The sequence below is a fragment of the Pantherophis guttatus genome, chromosome 3 (assembly GCF_059756535.1).
Source record: "Pantherophis guttatus breed Tessera chromosome 3, ASM5975653v1, whole genome shotgun sequence".
NCBI classification, from domain to species: Eukaryota; Metazoa; Chordata; class Lepidosauria; order Squamata; family Colubridae; genus Pantherophis; species Pantherophis guttatus.
In genome coordinates, this window is record NC_142065.1 from 127,185,058 (window position 1) to 127,198,408 (window position 13,351).

At 37.7% G+C, this 13,351-nt stretch overlaps 1 long non-coding RNA gene across 1 annotated transcript; it reads right to left on the reverse strand.

The window, feature by feature from the left end:
* Window positions 1-580: 580 nt before the first annotated feature.
* Window positions 581-4,512, reverse strand: LOC148114824 (uncharacterized). Its single transcript, XR_015733234.1, has 2 exons — window positions 4,015-4,512; window positions 581-3,162 (listed from the first exon to the last, which is right to left on the reverse strand). It is a non-coding gene; the product is annotated as an uncharacterized LOC148114824 (long non-coding RNA).
* Window positions 4,513-13,351: the final 8,839 nt, after the last annotated feature.

The window sequence follows — 13,351 nt, forward strand, 5'->3', positions numbered from 1 at the left end:
CCAAGGAGAAGACCCCATCTAATACAGGATTCACTAGTTAACATTTTTGTGTGAACTAATGCTTTTTACTTCAGTTATTTCTGTGTGTTACAATTCTCCACATGTACCTATTTACTGGGCCATTTACCTAATAGACAAAAACAATTATATACATCAGATCCTATGGGGGGAAAAGAGAAAGAAGTGCATTAAATTAATGTTCTAAAGTGTTATGTGCCATGTTTTGTTTTTAAATGTCTTTTTTTCTCTCTCTCTTTAGGACTAGAAGCAAAAATTCTAAAGTTCATATTTCATAACTCATTGTACTGAGTTACCTTTTTCTTTAGAACAGATATAAATGCATCCATATTCCCAACCCAGCCTCATCATCTGGGGATATAACATCCATCTCCATTTTACTTCTACAACACTGGCATCTTTTATGAGGAAACATCTACCATAAATCTTTCAATGGGCTCTCATCATTTCCTCTAAAAGTTTCAGATTAGAATTCTTTTACGTCCAAGTACAAGGAGACAAAGAAATTCAAATAAACCAGTAAATGATGAGGAGAGAGAAAGAAAACACCTTGCACACAACAGTAGACACCGAAATGCTTTTATAGAGGCATAAAGGGAACACAATGAATTTCAGGGTAAGCAAACGTTCATTGTAAACAATATTCCTTGAAATAAATCCTACTAATACTAATGAAGTGAAATAGTTGAATATAGAATATACTACCAGCAAGCACTTAGTAATCAAGCAAACAACACTATATATATTTTTTAATTTAGAGATTGAACTGAAAGAAACATACTGGTAATGTATTTCTTTCAAAAATACACTTTGCTTACTTTTGGGTTAGTACAAGTACAGAGATATCCAGGGATACCATAGGTGTCAAAGGAATCAGAGCAAACTGAATACTGTTACTTAAATGGCTCAAGCAGAATTTTAATAAACAGCTGGAAAATCAATGAAAGGAAGGAGAATGGAGACAAAATACATGAGTAATGGATACACAATCCAGTAATTCTTATGCAATTCTATACCACAGTTAACCACTACTAAGCAGTGCTATTTAAGTGTTCATACAGTACATACTTTTCCCCAAATATGTCTTAATTTGAGACAGACATAAAAATATCTGTTCACATATTTCATACCTGATGGATGTATAGAGATAAAAATAACATTCAATCAATAGAATCCACTTAAATGCTGTTTTTAGTTGTTTCAATAGATACTTGATTTGATAATTGTTGTGTTAATTTTTTACTTTTCTCACACATACATACCTCTTTAGAACTTCTGGAAACAATCCCAATACTGCTTTAATATCAGTTTTATACTATTTTGCAAGTGACTTGAATTCTCTGAATGAAGAAAGTACTAGTACTTTGGAATGATCCCACTTAAAACATTGCATAAAACATTGCAATTTTTTAAAAGTTCATGTTTGGTGCAATCACAAACAGGAAGGAACATCCTTATTTAAAACTGTCATTCAAAACTTTGGCAAATACATCATATTCCTTTTATTTTGCATTTTGATGATTTCTTTTTGCAATAATAATTTAAAATTTTCCTCATAAAAATGCAGTTTATCATTTGAGAGTTAATAAGAAATCAAGCTTCAAACATATCACAATCTGACTTCTGGCAATAATCTAAAAGTTCAAGATGTTCGCTAAAAAGATTCTAACAATACACATTGCCAAAGTTAATCAACATGTTTCTACACTTACTGCAAAATTGGATGCATTGTTGATTATACTCAAAAGCAACAGTCCCAAAAGTGTTGACTTAACAGGAAAACATGATGCAATGTGACAAACCCAGCAAGTCTGACAATTTTTTTCAATTCAATCATTGTTCTCTCAGCGTTTCTTTGCAATCCACTGAAATGTAAATGTGGATGTGATGCAAACATGTACATTTGTTAAAGAATAAAGAATTTTGCAACAACAGCTATGTTTTTATCAGACATCTAGAACTTCTAAGTTCGGCCAATGGTTGTCATTATGATTTCCAATACCTCCTTCAGAAACGTCTTGCACACCTTTTAATGCTCCACCAATTATACCACACCACCATTAACATGTGCTGCATATATGTCAAATGTTGCCACAACAAACCAAAATAATCTTTTAATTTTTTAGTAAACTGGTAACCAGTGAATTGACAAGAATGAAAACAGATTATTCTTGGGAAATTGACTCTAAAATGGACAGCGTCCATGGGGAGAAGGGAGGAGACCAAATCGGGGACCTCGATTTGACCAAAGCCCTATCCCTTTTTAAGTGTATATGTCAGCAATTTTTTATCTCTTCATAGCGATTCCAATCTGCAACCACTCCTTATACTTAAACATTCATCTTGAATGATAAGTTTATCTCACTGTGCAAAATATAACCATATTTAGACTGAATTCTGGGACCATGACTTGCAACTGGCTGCAAGACTTCAAAGTTCCTCAGCTGTCATTTATCTCATGCCACTTTCCCAATCCATATTAAGCAATTTTTGTTTGTTTAGGGGTAAATAAAATAATTTCTGTCAATATCTAAACAGGATACATAATATCTATTTTATTCCACAACTTCTTTATTGGGCTAAAAAAAGTTTTCTTTCTTTCTATCTGGACTTCTCCCAAGCCACCCCATAATTTTTGTGGACTGCATTTCTGTTATGAAGCCTCAGCCTGATTCATTCTCACTGGCTTTCTACCACTGTACCCTTTCGAGTAAACCCACACTCACTATTACTTGCATCTTTTCCAGTGAAATAGTGACCTGCAAAGCAAACTGCAGCATTTTCTGAAGCTTTGCATTCTAAGGATAAAAGGTTGCCACGATTCGCCAAATGTTATTGGTGGAAAATATTTCATCTGCAGAACATTTTCTTGCTAGATTGTATACTGTTACTTGGCCTAGGTAACTGGTTTCCTTAAGCAAGTACAAACACCTCGGACGATATGGCAGATTCACTGACATCTGCTCCAACAAGAGCTTCTTTTCTCGGGCCTTTCTCAGAACCTCACCAATTTCCATGACATCAGAACTTCTTTGGCTTTCATTTTGGCTGGATTGATGAAGTATTACTCTTGACAATAGGTATTTGCCTGCAAGCCCTCAGCACATTACAGGCCAGGATTCAGCTGCACCCGCCTGCCATTCCCTGCAACATCAAGAGAACAAGGCAGATTTTACAGAGCAATCGGCATCCTGGCCCAGGTCCTTACAGGGCCAGTGCCTTCCACCTTAAAAGGATGGTTTTCATGAGATCTAGTAACCATGCTTTATTACAGTAGGAATATACACTGCTCAAAAAAATAAAGGGAACACAAGCAGAAGACATCCGAGATCTGAATGAATGAAATAGCCTTATTAAATACTTTGTTCATTACATACAGTAGTTTTGTGTTCCCTTTAGTTGTTTGAGCAGTGTATAAACTACTGTATGTAAAGAACAAAGTATTTAATAAGGCTATTTCATTCATTCAGATCTCGGATGTCTTCTGCTTGTGTTCCCTTTATTTTTTTTGAGCAGTATATATTCCCTAAACCAGATGATTCTAGCCACACTTGAGCTTCTTGGCTGCAGGTGGGGAGCAGAATGAAAGAAAAGTAACCTTGGAAGGAATCTTTTTTTTTCTTTTTCTTTTACAGCATTGTTTTTCAAATTTGTCATCTTTAAGATGCGTGGACTTCGACTCATACAAGGTGGGGAATTCTGGGAGTTGAAGTCGACCTATCTTAAAGATGACACGTTTCAGAGCTGGCTATGATTGCTTTCCCTCCTTTCTTTAACTCAGCGAGACCAGCCTTCCTCGGAAGGAGCCTTGGCTTCTCTTTCTAGGACACAGAGGTAGGTTCGCTACCTCTGTGTCCTAGAAAGGCAGCCTGAAGAGGAAAGCGAGGTTCTTCTCTCTCCCCCCTCACCCCACTTCGTAGAAACGCAGCCCTCGAAACGCTCCGGCTTCCTGCGGCACATTAACCTCCCGTCAGCTCCAGGGGGAGTCCCTCTTACACCGGAGGCAGCGGTGGGAGGCGCGCTCGCTGGGAAAGCCAAGCAGCGAGGCGCGCGTTCCTCGGCGTGAAATCCGCGCAGCTGCCAGAGGAGGGCGCTCACTCAGCTCTTCTGCTGCTTTTGCGATTCCTCCTTGGGGGGAAAGTCGCCCCCCCCCCACGCCCCAACCGCTCCTGGAACAGCGAAAGAAGATGCCCGTGTTTGTTGTCGCTGTTTTCAGCGCCCATCCCGGTTCATCCCGCCTTTGTCCCGATCGCTGATGCCAAAAAGGATGCCCATCGTGCAAGGAGGCTTTCGGCCTGCTAGGCGGGCCAGGAAAGCCCAAAGCACGGGGGGTTTTTTTGTCCAAGCTTTCAGGAAAAAAAAGCAACAAACGGGAGGAAACGCGCCAGCAACGGCGACGGTCCCAACTTCGTTTAGCCGCCTTCAGCCATTGGGACGCTGAGCTTTTCGAGAATTGAAAAGGAGGGCGAGACGCAGCCCTCCCTGAATCAATATAAAATTCAAATACTTTTGTGCCACCTGTTGGATCTTGCTACTAATTGCATGCAACGTTTGGGGGCAGAAACGCTTTCTGTAATTGGGTGAGCGGTCATTATGGTTCATTCTTTTTTGGCCACGTGTTTTGTCGGAAACGCATAATTAATCTGTATTTAATGCAGCCTTTGTAATAGGAACTTGTTGCCCGTTTGTGTTCTGTACTAATACATTATGATTCTGGAAGATACAATTACATAATACACATTCCTAGTGTTAACCTTTGACTTTGGTATTATTTTGGACTATAAATCGGGAGTTAGCATCTATGCAGTAGGGAACTTGGATGTCTGAGGGATGCATGAGACATCTCTGAATTTTAGTTTCTTTAATATATTGCTTGTTCGGATCTTATAAAAAGTTACTTGCACACCTAGAATAAAAGTATTTGGATTTATATTGTGAGCCAAACTATTTATCAAAGCCAACACTTTATCGAATAAACCATACTTAAGTTTACACTACACTAAATCAGATCCAAAGAAATCACATTAAGGCTTACTGCAGAAGTTGTAAAACTTGGCAGCACAGTGATCCCTGAAATGAAAAATGATTCCATTGAGGTTAGGTTTGGCACTTATCCTGTACAAGATAAATTATTTCATTGAAGTCAGGGCTGGGCACTTTTGATAAATAAGCTTTGTCTATATTATCAATGAAAATAGTGGTATATCTTACAGGTTTTCTGCATAGTTTTGTTTCAAAGGTCATTTTTATTAGCACCATATTGTCAGGAAAGAGTGTTTTTATGAAATATTCTGAGGCTGTTCCTCCCCATAACAAAACTATTTAGAAAAGATATATAACTTCTATCATAATGTTTGATTTGACTTTATCAGCTCTACCATATAGCTGGTCGCCTTTAGCTTTCCTAAAAGACTTTCTATTTTGAAAAGCTAGACATTTAAAATGGTAGAAATACTGAACTTAGCTGATAAGTACACTTCCATCGACAATCTAAAAAGTCTGATACTGCTGCTACATGCATTCCTCCTGAAATGTTGGAGACACAGGAATATTTCCATGAGAGACTGGACCTATGTATGTTAATGAATGGCAAATATCTGATAATAGTCTGTCCTGACCAATAGGGGTCAGTTCTACTTTACAGAAATAAGTCCATAAAAAGTCCCAATGCATAAAATGTTATGCAAAAGTAAATTTAAAAATATCCCTGATGTTTCTGACAAAGCAAATTTAATGGAAACAATTCATAAAATAAATAGATGAGTATGAAGTTTTATAAAAATGCATTTCAATGTGACATTCTATAATAAAAAAAGCTAATTTAAAGAATATATCTTTGTTGGCTGTGTATGGGACCCTTTTAGATTCCTGGCGAAAGGAAGCAAGTGAAAATCTGGTTCATATGCTTGAATCATAAAAAATCTGTACATTTTTTTTAAAAATGTAATGTTCTGAGCTGTTCCTAACCCCATGGAGAGGACTAATCCACAATTTGAGAACTTCTGATAAATTGTAATATGTGGAAAAGTCAAATTGCCATTTGAGGTTGTAGAGCTTCAGAAGTTTAGTATACAAGTAGTCCTTCACTTATGATTGGTCACTTAACAACTGTTCAAAGTTATGACAGAACCACAAAAGCTACTTCCTGCCTGGGTTTGAAATTATGACAACAGTGCACACAAACCCACAGTCACACAATTACATTTTGGACACTTGGCAACCTTTACAGCTGCTTGCGGGACCTGTGGCCATGTGACCAATATCTGCAAATTTTTTACTGGCAAAAAAAATTCATATTCACTTAATCATTGTGTTTGCGTAATAACTGTAGCATTTACTTAGCAACCACCACAAATGATAGATAGATAGATAGATAGATAGATAGATAGATAGATAGATAGATGATATAAAACAGGTCCAGTCACTTAATGCCTCAACTTACAACTGCAGTGACTTATTATCATAATTCCAGACTTAATTTCAGTTGTAAATTGAGAATTACTTGCAATCACTTTCATGCTGTAAAATTTTGACTTGCCATTTAGCCCAAGTAAGGTGATATCTTTCATGTTTGCAGTACCATTTCATGTTGCAGAGATTCATATCTCCACATAAATGAATAAACATATCAAGGAAAAAAACCAAGTTAGCTTCTTCACTCTCAATTCTTAGAGGAGTATTTGTTTATTATATGTGAAGAAATTAGACCCTTTTCTATAACCGGAATGTATAGAGATGCAGTGCTTCAGAAAATCAAAAATCTAATAGTAGAATAAAATGAGATTATGGCTTCATACCCAGAAAGAATGAAAGAATCCATGGCAACAATCCTACATAACACACACAACCTTGTTCTGTCCCCGTCTCACACACGCACACAAACAGTCAGCCAGGGGTTAAATAAAACTTGCAGACAATAAATTCCTTCGATAACAGGATTGGCAGCAACCCAGTAGCTGCTTGCCAAGAACTTTACTCACAGAGGGAGGTGTTCCTCCTCCGTCAGATAAACCAAAACAAATACACAAAGTCAAAGAATTGTCAAGTCCAGTCCGTATTAAATCCAAGGCAGGCAGATAACGTAGTTTCAGAGATACAATGCGACTCGCTAGTTGTTTAGTTTCGTCCGTCACAGAGCCTGAATGGCCACCACACCCCCTTTTATCCCCTGTGGGGTGTGGTCCAGTGACTCAGCTTAATCTCTGGCATGCCTCCTTTTCTGCTGCGCGCGCTTGTCTCTCCGGCGCTGGCGTGGATCCAGCCAAGATTTATCTCCGTCACTGTCCGACTGCAACTGTTCGGAAATACCTGGCTCCTGGCCAATCTCTTTTCCTTTGGGAGACACCTGAGGCATTGCCAGAGAGGAGGGTCCTGGAGAGGGAGGCCTGGCCAACTCCTCTCCTTCACCTTCGGAGTCTTCTCCCTCCGATAAGACGGGCTCGGGGGTCGGAGTCACAACAAACCTATCCAAATTCGTTAAGATCAAAGTACCCAGAATCGTGGACCTCCTCAAGCTCTGCCACACTACCTATTTCTGTTCGATGGGCAAATATATCAACAAATCAAAGGAGCACCCATGGAATCACCACTCTCAGGACTTGTAGCAGAGACTGTAATACAGCATCTAGAAACTTAATACAACTAAAAGTAAGGATCCGCTATGTAGAATAGCAGTCCACAACCTTTGCAGCTTGTAGCTTGGTGGCCCCGCTGAGCGGGGAAGAGGAGAAATAGGCCATACAAGTGGTAGGTTGGTACGCGCACACACACACACACACACACACACAGCTTGACTCACACGAGCAGCGGACCAGCATGCATTTGCATGCACATGCAACTCGATTGCAAGTTGAGCTGCATGTGCATGCGTGCTGGCCCACTACTCACACAAGTTGAGCTGAGCATGCACACGTGCTCCTGCCCATGGCCCAGTTGCAAATAGGCCACAGCCCGTTAGTGGGCCAGGGCCAGGGATTGGAGACCCCTGATGTATAGGAAACTTTAAAATAAAAAAGGAACAATTAGAGAGGGCACATGAAACAATCAACATCTTCAAAGGAATAAAATTTACAAGAGAAAAAGAAAACATACTATCCTTCCTGAATATCCTCATCAGCAGAGGAAATGACAGCAAATTAAAAATACAAGCCTAACAAAAACACCCCCACTTTAACCAAGTGCTCCACTACCAAAATAACAACCCTTTCTCCCAAAAAAGGAACTGTGTGAGAACATTATTCAGATGAGTACAAATGCATTGCAGCAAGCCGGGACACCAGAAAAAAAGAAAACAGGCCACCTATATAACTTCTTCTAACAAAGTGGATAGCCATGCAACTTTATGAAAAAGTGCCTTACCATTCAACCCACTACCAATACAAGCAGCACAAGCTATGGAAAGGATAGCATGAACATATATCAAAAACATCTCAGAAACAACTAACAGACTATTTACAGTACATAGCATCACTCACCTTTCAATATTACTGTGTGTTGGAATGGCTACATTAATAAATTAAACATGGTTCTTTTCTATTACATTTATGTCTGGTATGTTAATTTATTTACTAGGATACAGATGATCTGGCTGAATTTTGAAATCCCATAAAATTTTTGCTCCGTCGTTTTCAATGGCTTTATCTGTAATTTCATGTTCCACTAATTCTTACTGACTGGATCCATACTTTTTATCAATGTAAATCTTCCCATTATCAATCATGCCTCTTTTTTGCAGTCAGTTATTATATGGTCAACTATTCCATCTTATCCCAGCACAATCAGCATTTATTAGCCAAAATGATCTTTTCTATTTTTTACCTTGATGGTATTTATGCTTGTTCTTGGGCAGCATGTCTTCTGTTTTCTTTTTAAATGAATTCTTCTTAAGCCAATGCCATGGTCTTGTGTTGTTCTATTTTCCTTCAATATATTTCCAAAAGTGTCCATGGAACACTTCGGTTTTCCAATTTGCTAATCTTAGGCTGCTGTTATTTACATACGTACATACTGTATGTATGTATGTATGTATGTATGTATGTATGTATGTATGTATGTATGTATGCTTTTAGGTTCCATTTCTGCAAATAATCCTTTCCTTTGAGATGTGCATTTTCTTTACTTGCCTTGATGTAATCATTAAGCACTGGGGATTTTTTTGTTGTTGTTGTCCTCTACAGTTTGCTTTACCTGTAAAAGTCATCGCCCAACAGTCTTCCTTGGAAGATACAATCTGTCAACATCATTATGAGACTATAGGCCATTATTCATAGTCCCAGGCTCTACCAGGGCAGGGTTGATGATAAATGATGACCATGATAATGGTGCTGTGGAGAGAAGGGGAGATCCCTTCCCCTCCCCTCTCACTATATTGAAATTTTTACTTATAAGGGATTGAATTGATAAGGTCTACATTGATGAAATCAAGAAAGTGTCAAATGTTATACTTGATCAATAACTTCCGAATACAACTGGTCTTGGTTGTTAAAAATTATGAGAGTTGGATGGCTTTGATCAACATTTTGCAAAACTGTTCTGCTTTAATCTACAGATGGGCTGTAGAACAATGGCCCGAGAGCAATGGCTGTAGAGCAATGGCCAATGGCAAAGAGCCAGTTCTTCAAAACCCCACAAAACATCAGCAAGGTGGAAGTCTCTTAGATCTCAGAAGAAACTTTATTCCAGAGGACAGGTGCTGCAGTTTTTGTCAAATAAATATATGATCAACTACCTGTTAAGGATAATTTGGGATGCATTTAAAGCTTATGTGCAGAATAGGATTGTAGTATATTCAGCATAGAAAACAAAACAAAAAGAATCTGACTGTAGTGATTTTAAAATGAATGTGCAGAAAGCTTTGCATTTGTTTGCCAGAAATCATATTTTGAAATAATACAGTGTCTTTATTTACTTTTTAAAATTTCTATTTCCTTTAGATCTATTCTGCTTGGCACTTGATCAATTGTACCGTGTTTCCCTGAAAATAAGACCCTGTCTTATATTTTTTGAACCCTGAAATAAGCGCCTGGCCTTATTGCCATGTGCTCAAAAGCCAAATTGGGCTTATTTTCAGGGGATGTCTTATTTTGGGGGAAACAGGGTATGCTTTGTACGTGTGGAATATTTCTTAAAAAGTATCAAGCAGATATACTATGAAAAGAATAAAAACAGAAAAATCGTTGATTCTTTGGCAAAAACAACTGAGACAATACAGTACGATACCCATAATAATAGATTCCACAGGGACAATACTCAGAAGCCATTTTTGAGGAGATACCTGTGAGGTGAAGACGTGTGAAGTGAATTTATAGCTTTTTAAACAGAATAAAATCTTTCTAGTTTTCTTGAGATTATTCAAAGGATTTAGCTGCATCGTTAATTTTGAAGGAGATATTTAATACATAGCAATCCATGCAATTTGGGAAGGTACCTGGGTCAATGGATTCTCTATAGAAAGGTATCAAAAACAAAAAGTGGTGTGGGCTCCCACAGAGCTAAAGACCCTTTCTTTACTGTTATTTTATGAGATTTACACAACAGTATTTCAAAAATGGAAAAGGACCCTACAAATTGTTTTGGTTATTCTTATTAGATATGAATGCAAAGATTCTGATTGCCATTTTCGTACATAAACTGCAAAAGAGATTACCATCGATAATTAATCCTTCACAAACTGGTTTTATGAAAGGATGACAAGCTTGTGTTACTTGTTAGATCATTGATAGATATTTTAGCAGTTTACTCTGGGAATCACTAATGACTGTAGCAGTTTCAGTAGATGCGGAAAAAGCATTTGAAGTGGTACAGATTAATATTTTTTGAACAAATTATTTTAAAGGGGGAGCTCCTGCAAATTTTATTTCATGAATTAAAATATACTGTCCCAATTTTTCTGCTCAAGCAATAAATTCATGGGATTATTTTCTCTTCAATTAGGAAATAAGTGGAACCTGCCAAGGATGTATTTTCCTACATTTAATTTCAGGTTGGGGCCGTTGCTGTGTTTTATTAGGAACTTTTGTGATATTCAATTTATATACTGTAGATAGTAAAAGCTGAGCATTGTTATCATGTTGATATTCAGTTTAAATAGGGATATTTTAATAATTAAAACAGGAAAATAATGCTTGAAATGAGCTGTTTTGTTACCTGTATTAACCAGTGTATAATCACCTGTACAACATTCACTATGCACTTCTGCTAACAGAAGGACAAACTTTATAAAGTGATCACAAAAGAAATCCACAATTTGTCTCTTCAACCAGATCCAAATGATTTTTCTATCTCTTCATTTGAGTCAATCAGATGCCTGCAAAGAAAACAAATACCAATAAAGGTATTCCTTCATTTTTTTTTTGAAAAGTGGAAGTCATATTGCACCAAGTCTGGACTGCGTGGCAGATGGAATAAGATAAAGAAAGCCAATTCTGTAATTGTCTTTTGGAGGGCTCGTAAGATGTGAGGTCTAACATTGTCATATTGCAGCGAAATTTTCTTCCTGTACCTATGAACTCTGCTTTATCATTGTTTTAAAGTTTTGACCATTGAAATATAGTGCTCTTGGTTGATAGCGGTGCCACATTCAAGAAAATCCATGTGAGTAACACCATTTACTTCTCAAAAAACTGTAAGTTTTTTGTGAGTTTTCCTCCCAAAGACTGGGCTTCTATTTTTTTTCTCATAGGATATTCCATTGACTGACACTTCATTTCTGGATCATAATGATGATCACAGGCTTAAGCAGCTGTCACAAAGCTGTGAAGAAATTCCTTACCTGATTCTTGTAATTTGACAACAGTTTTTGCTAGTGTTGAATCTTGAAGCTTTCATCTCTGTCCTCAGCATGCAAGGAACCCATCTTGTACATACCTTTTGATATTGAAGAGCATCAATAATGTGACCTATATATTCCTATGAAATGCCAAGTGAAACTTGTTAGTTGCTGTTATAAGTCATCTCCATGTCATCTCATTTATCCTTGATCACAAACATCAGTTCTTTCCAGTTTACCATATTTATATTTTTTGCCGCAGTGATACACAGTACTCACATCAGCACTGACATCATCATTTACAACCTACATTTGGCAATGAATTTGAGTTGGAAGGACTCCTTGGGAAGTCACAAAATTATTCACAATGATTGAGTACTCACTGTAGGCTTCCATTTCACAAACAATAGCAGCACAGTCTCTTTTTTTTCAACAGCTTACCACCAACTGAAGGAACAAATGCTAAAGAACTCATCAGAACTTCTACACATCAGTACTGTCATCTGTAAGTGTTTTATAGCATTGGAGGCCAGTTGGTCTAACATATGTAGTTATGAAAACTTTTGAAAGGCTAATGCTGTCCCACTTGAAAACCATCACAGATCGGCTGTTAGACCCCCCGCAATTTGCATACCGAGCAAATAGATGAACAGATGATGCTGTTAATATGGCTCTGCACTACATCCTACAACATCTTGAATCTCCAAAGACTTACGCAAGGGTCCTCTTTGGAGACTTTAGTTCAGCATTCAACACCATCATTCCAGACATTCTTCTAACTAAGCTAAACCAACTAGAGGTACCTGAACACACTTGTAAGTGGATCACAAGCTTCCTAATAGACAGGAAGCAGCAGGTGAAGCTAAGCAGAATCACATCAAATACTTGTACAATTAGCACAGGGGACCCACAAGGCTGTGTGCTCTTTCCTCTTCTCTCTATATACCAATGATTGCATCTCAAATGATCCATTTGTTAAACCACTGAAGTTCACAGATGACACAACAGTAATCTGCCAATGCAAGAGAGGCTTTTAGTTCCTTAGACATGTGGTTACCCTGACATGCCTTGCTCTTGGTGTAATCTTGGTTGGTCAAGCATTAGTGTTGTTGAATTGTCTCCATTTGTATCTGACCCACCTGAGTCCAAAATCTTCATATAACACACTCATCAATAGAGGAATATTGATCATCATGCTCTGGTCAAATCAAATTTTCACATACAGGTAGTCCTGAATTTATAACTTTTCATTTAGTGACCATTCAAAGATACAATGGCACTGAAAAAAAGTGATTTATGACCATTTTTCACACTTATAACTGTTGCAGCATGGTCACGTGATCAAAATTCACAACTGGCATATATTTATCATGATTGCAGTGTCCTGGAGTCATGTGATCACCTTTTGCAAACTTCTCGGGGATGGATTTGCTGTATCTTGCTATATATTGGAGACATTCAGAAAATGAAAGAGATTAAATTCCTGGAGATTACCTTCAGAATCTTATATATGTAGTTTTCAAACTCATTGATGAGATGATCAGTGATCTTACATTAACTGCTTCC